The sequence below is a fragment of the Tupaia chinensis genome, unplaced genomic scaffold (assembly GCF_000334495.1).
Source record: "Tupaia chinensis unplaced genomic scaffold, TupChi_1.0 Scaffold000001_1, whole genome shotgun sequence".
NCBI classification, from domain to species: domain Eukaryota; kingdom Metazoa; phylum Chordata; class Mammalia; order Scandentia; family Tupaiidae; genus Tupaia; species Tupaia belangeri.
Window position 1 is genome coordinate 796,792 of NW_006159427.1, and position 6,551 is coordinate 803,342.

A 6,551-nucleotide genomic window follows, 5' to 3' on the forward strand; every position below is an offset into this window, starting at 1 on the left:
TTTTGCTATAGGGCATGTGTGCTCACCAGAAAGAGAGAGACAGAGAGACAGAAAGCGAGAAATCACCCCCCAGGGGGGATGGTCACACTGCAATCCCTCCTCCTCCATTCTCCTCTCAGGACCTTGGGCATGCATGCACAGGAGCCCAGCGTGAGTTTAAGCCACTGGGTCCGGGATTCGAACCGCGGTCAATTACATGAGAGTCCAGCGACATAGCCATTATGCCATCTGCTGGTCCCAGCCATTTTCCGAAGACACCAGTGAGCAAGGACCTCTACAAGGAATGGATAGTCCACAGGCTTGCTATCTAGGTGTGTTTAACTGCTCCTCCCACTTTCTAGCCTTTCTCTTTAAACACACTAAAGTAGGGGTCAGTGACACAGTGGTAATGCCACTGGACCCTCATGGGAAGGTCCCAGGTTTGGGTTCCAGGACCAGGAGACACATGGCACACACATGTGCGTGCCCATGAGCCAGGGTGCTGAGGCTGGGGTCAGGGTGGCATGGAGACCCTGTTGAGAGTGCTTGTCTATGTCTCTCTTTTTCTCTCTTTCTCAGAAGAAATCAACTTTAAAAAGCAAAACAAGAACAAACATGACACATGAAGGCCCAAGGTCAGTTCTGAGGACCAGGAGTGGAGGCTCATGGTGGCTGGAGGCTTGGTCCAAGCGGCCCCCTCCCGTCTGACCTCTGCTCATTTCTTCTGCAGTGGCGCCTCAGTGTGGCCGCCTCCCGGCCGCTGTGTGGTGGTGGTCGGTTTGTGCCAGGACTGGCTGCCAAGTAGCAGAGACCGGGGTCTCAGAGTACAAGATGGCTTTACATCTGAACCTCATCTTTTGCCCTCTGCGTTGTGAGTTATAAACAAAAGAATAATTCAGTGGGACCAGCAGTTAGCATAATGGCTACGTCACTGGACTCCCATGTAGCAGACTGTGGTTTGAGTCCTGGACCCGGTGGCTTAAAACTAATGCTGGGCGCAGTTGAGAGTGCTTGTCTATGTCTCTCTTTTTCTCTCTTTCTCAGAAGAAATCAACTTTAAAAAGCAAAACAAGAACAAACATGACACATGAAGGCCCAAGGTCAGTTCTGAGGACCAGGAGTGGAGGCTCATGGTGGCTGGAGGCTTGGTCCAAGCGGCCCCCTCCCGTCTGACCTCTGCTCATTTCTTCTGCAGTGGCGCCTCAGTGTGGCCGCCTCCCGGCCGCTGTGTGGTGGTGGTCGGTTTGTGCCAGGACTGGCTGCCAAGTAGCAGAGACCGGGGTCTCAGAGTACAAGATGGCTTTACATCTGAACCTCATCTTTTGCCCTCTGCGTTGTGAGTTATAAACAAAAGAATAATTCAGTGGGACCAGCAGTTAGCATAATGGCTACGTCACTGGACTCCCATGTAGCAGACTGTGGTTTGAGTCCTGGACCCGGTGGCTTAAAACTAATGCTGGGCGCATGTGCGTGCGTGCCCAAGATCCCGAGAGGAGAATGGAGGAGAAGGGATTGCGGGGTGGCCATCCCCCCTAGGAGGTGATTTCTCGCTTTCTATCTCTCTGTCTCTCTCTGTCTTTCTGGAGAGCGCACATGCCCCATAGCAAAAAAATAAAAAAATTTTAAAAACTCTCCAAAAAAAAAGAATAATTCACATTTAGATGCTGATGCCGCACAGGGTCGGGGAGGGGCAGGGTGGAGGGACTGTCCCTAGTGAGGGGAGCAGTTAGCTGATTGGTGACTGTTTACAGACTTGTTCCTTTCAAGCGTGTACTCCTTGAAATCATTGTCTTTGTAAATGTTAAAAGCCATATGAAAAAAAACCAACCACCTTGATTACTCCTCTTTGTGCTTCAATCAGCAGCATGTCAGCGTCTGAATAAACTGTAATTCCTTCACTGTGCCTGTCAAGGAGAACATTTAGGCCACATTTAAAAATATATCTTGGTAGGGGTCTCCGGAACAATTTGCAATTAAAATAATCTACTTTCTGCATTTTACTATATAAACACGGCTGCTTGATTGATGTCACAGTCTCAGGGTCTGCCCGGGCCGTCCCCACTCCTCCTGCCACTCCTGCTTCTCACAGGCCCGTGAGTGTGGAGCTGTGACTCAGTGTTCATTAGCGTGTCACTGACTTCGTAACGGAACTGGGTGCCTCCAGGGCTCAGGCTGCCAAGGTTCGCCCTCCCAGCTCCCCGACTCGGGACTGGTGTCTTAATATCAGAGACCACTTGGTTAAGGCAGAGGCTGACATGAGACCTGGGTTGACTGTGCTTTCCCCACCCCCTAGCCACAGCCCACCATGCCTGGACCTAAAGATACTCTCCTATCAGGGCATTTCCAGGGCGGGGACCAGCAGTTAATGGCTATGTCGCTGGACTCCCATGTAGTCGACCATGGTTCAAGTCCTGGACTCAGTGGCTTAAACTCACACCGGGAGCGTGTGTGTGCATGCCTAAGATCCCAAGAGGAGAATGGAGGAGAACGGATTGCAGCGTGGCCATCCCCCCTTGGGGGGTGATTTCTTGCTTTCTGTCTCTCTGTCTCTCTCTGTCTGGCGAGCGCACACGTTTAAAAATATATCTTGGTAGGGGTCTCCGGAACAATTTGCAATTAAAATAATCTACTTTCTGCATTTTACTATATAAACACGGCTGCTTGATTGATGTCACAGTCTCAGGGTCTGCCCGGGCCGTCCCCACTCCTCCTGCCACTCCTGCTTCTCACAGGCCCGTGAGTGTGGAGCTGTGACTCAGTGTTCATTAGCGTGTCACTGACTTCGTAACGGAACTGGGTGCCTCCAGGGCTCAGGCTGCCAAGGTTCGCCCTCCCAGCTCCCCGACTCGGGACTGGTGTCTTAATATCAGAGACCACTTGGTTAAGGCAGAGGCTGACATGAGACCTGGGTTGACTGTGCTTTCCCCACCCCCTAGCCACAGCCCACCATGCCTGGACCTAAAGATACTCTCCTATCAGGGCATTTCCAGGGCGGGGACCAGCAGTTAATGGCTATGTCGCTGGACTCCCATGTAGTCGACCATGGTTCAAGTCCTGGACTCAGTGGCTTAAACTCACACCGGGAGCGTGTGTGTGCATGCCTAAGATCCCAAGAGGAGAATGGAGGAGAACGGATTGCAGCGTGGCCATCCCCCCTTGGGGGGTGATTTCTTGCTTTCTGTCTCTCTGTCTCTCTCTGTCTGGCGAGCGCACATGCCCTATAGCAAAACAAACAAACAAACAAACTTCTCTCCAGGGGAACAGACCCCTAAAACCATGAAATGCTACAGACAGAAGAGAAGAGAAAGCTACCAAGCCCCACCCCTGTGGATTTTACAGGTGAAGGAACTGAATCTCAGAAACTTCACTTAGCAAGTGACGGCGTCAATGATCCAGGCTCCTGTGTCCTACACCAGTCCCTCCTCTGTGAGGTTTTATGGACAGAAATAAGCTCAGGTGGTTTCTCTCTTGGAAAAGCAAGACATATTTGCAAAGCAGTTCAGGTGCGGCACTGATTTCAGGCAGAGGAACAGGCTCCCTGACTTTTCGAGGCCAGGATGAGATCTGATATTCTCTGAGCGCTTCAGAAGATATGGAGATGATCCGATGGTGGGCAGCTGGCTGGCAGCTCCTCACTCTCCACCTGCTGTCCTGGAGCTCCACCTTCAAGTGCAGGGGCTGCCCCTTCCTCGTATCCCTTCCCCCCTGCAGTGAAGCTAGGCTGGGATGACAAGGAGAGCCTCTCACTCTCAGACCCCAAGACAGAGCAGATCCTTACACTTTGCATCCTAGGCACCTGTCCTGCTCACTGCTGTCCCTGCAGGTACATCCAAAAGGGACATGAACAGGACAATGAAAATGGTGAGGGCAGGGTGGCTTGGACAGAAGAGGGTCACCAAGATGCAGTGCAAGGGAGGGACAGCATCCTTTGCAGGAACCCAGCCTGCCACACCTGACCCTGCGTTCCCATTATAAATGGAAGGAAGGGTCCCCTTTAAAGTGGGACCATCGTGTGGCATGGTGATCGGATCCTAGATAAGGCAGCGTGAAAATCACAACAAAGGGCCGGCAGGTGGCATGTGGTTAAAGCGCTGGACTCCTACATGGCTGACCACAGTTTGAGGCCCAGACCTGGTGGCTTGCTTTCCCACTTTTCCTTTCTCTCTTTCTCTCTGGTCAAAATAAAATATTATAATAACAACAAATTAATAAGTCTTTTTTAAAATTACAACAAATAGATAAATAAATGTAAGAAAAAAACTTTTTTTTTTGGAGAGTTCTTTTTTTTTTTTTTTCCTTTTGGAGAGGTGTTTTTGTTTTGTTTTGTTTTTTGCTTTGGGGCGTGTGCGCTCGCCAGACAGACAGAGACAGAGAGACAGAAAGCAAGAAATCACCCCCCAGGGGGGATGGTCACACCACAATCCCTTCTCCTCCATTATCCTCTTGGGATCTTGGGCACACACACACACACACGCCCGGTGTGAGTTTTAAGCCACCAGGTCTGGGACGCGAACCGGGGTCGACTACATGGGAGTCCAGCGACATAGCAATTATGTTAACTGCCAGTCCCAGAAAAAAAAAAAAAACAAACTTTAAAGTGTGGGCCAGACGGTGACACAGTGGTGAAACGTTACACTTTACAAGGCTGGGAAGGTTCTGGGTTGATGTCCTGAGACCTCCCTGCACACACAGGCCTCTGGGGCTGGCTGAGGCTGGAGGTGAATCACAGCACTGAGCCCCTGTCTGGGTGTTGTCTCTTTGTCTCTCTCTCTCTCTATCAGTCTGTCTTTCTCACTCATGGGAGAAATAAATGAATAAACCTTTTTTAAAAATAAAAATAAAACTGATAAAGTTACTATTTCTACTTATACGTCGGACACTGTCACCCTTGAATCTTACGCTGAACTCTCATTCCAGGATCAGAGCGATGGGCAGAGTCTCCTCTGGAATTCCTGTCCTGGGAACAGAGCTCCTTGGGCTCCATGAGCAGGTGGGAATGGAGGAGGGCCTGAGGGTTCCATGGTGCCAACATAAATTTGTGACACAGGTAGCACATGACCCCTCTAAAAATGTCTCCAATGGGCTAGTACAATTTAGGTTCAGACTAAGTTTAATGACACAGACTGCTTGAGCCAAGTGTCACAATATTTTCCCCTGGACAGTAAGCTGCCAGGAGCCTAGAGACCCAGACAAGCAGTTTACACTTAATAAAAGTAGCCCCCGGGAACAGCAGTTGGCATAATGGCTATGTCGCTAGACTCTGATATAGTCGACCGTGGTTCGAGTCCCAGACCTGGTGGCTTGCGTGCCCAAGATCCCGAGAGGAGAATGGAGGAGGAAGGGATTGTGGCGTGGCCATCCCCCCTTGTGGGTTGATTTATCACTTTCTGTCTCTCTGTTTCTCTCTGTCTTTCTGGCGAGCACATGCGCCCTATAGCAAAAACCTCTCCTCCAAAAAATAAATAAATAAAATAAAAGTAGCTCTAGCTTGTTACAAAATAGATAGATTAATAGCCTGTGACACAGAATAACAAACTGATGAAAATGATAAGAAAAAATAGTTTCAGGGCCAGCAGGTGGCATGGTGGTTAAGGCACTGGATTCCCACATGATCAACCATGGTTTGAGTCCCAGACCTGGTGGTTTGCTTTCTTATTTTCCCTCTCTTTTCTCTCTCTGTCTCTGTGGTGAGCACACATGCCCTATAGTAAAAACTGTAAAACAATCATAATAACAATAATTACATTAAATGAATTAAGTTTCTAGTGGGCCAGCAGGTAACATGGTGGTTATAAGGTGCTGGGTTCCCACGTGGCTGACCATGTGAGTCTTGGACCTGGCAGCCTGAAAATCACGCCAGGTGTGTGTGTGTGTGTGTGTGTGGGCGTGTGGGCGTGCGTGCGTGCCCAAAATCCCAAGAGGAGGATGGAGGAGAAGGGTTTGTGGTGTGGCCATCCCCCTGGGGAGTGACTTCTCACATTCCCTCTCTGTCTCACACACCATCTTATAGCAAACAAACAAATAGTTACTAAGGACTATAGAGAGAATGTGGTTTTCAAGAACAGGATCTGCTTTTTCTGAAAATAATAATAATAATACAAGATCCTTCTGTTAGATGCCCTGGACTCTCAAATCTTCTGTTCGCATGGGCTGGAAAGAACCAGGCAGAGCTGGGGGCCTGGTGGGGGGGAAGTCTGGATTGGCTTTCTGGGATCTAACCAGGAAGCTCCCTGGTAGATGGCTGACACTGTCACAGCTGAACACCCGCTGGAAGGGAGGCACCCACCCGGCACCTCCTGCCACCTCCCGCCACTCACAGCCCAAGGCACTGTTCCTGCACCTGCTTATCCTGACCATCGGCTCACAGTGGGCTGGGCACTGTGCTTACTGAGAAGGAAGAAAGGGAGAGAAAAATAGAGAGCGGGAAGGAGGGAGGAGAAAAAGAAAGGGAGAAAGAGGGAGAGGGCGAGAGAAGGAAAGAGAAGGAAGGAAGGAGGGAGAGAGATCATGGAGAGGGAGGGAGAAAATTAGAGAGACAGAGAAGAAACACAGGTAAGAGTGAGGAAGAATCA

The 6,551-nt window shown here is 50.0% G+C and overlaps 1 long non-coding RNA gene across 1 annotated transcript in view; it reads right to left on the reverse strand.

The window, feature by feature from the left end:
* LOC102471455 (uncharacterized) overlaps positions 1–6,551 on the reverse strand; it is an 11,301-nt gene that overhangs the window by 1,385 nt on the left and 3,365 nt on the right. Inside the window, exon 3 of the long non-coding RNA XR_333146.3 lies at positions 1,811–1,883. This is a non-coding gene — a long non-coding RNA (uncharacterized LOC102471455). The remainder of the gene's footprint in view (positions 1–1,810; positions 1,884–6,551) is intronic.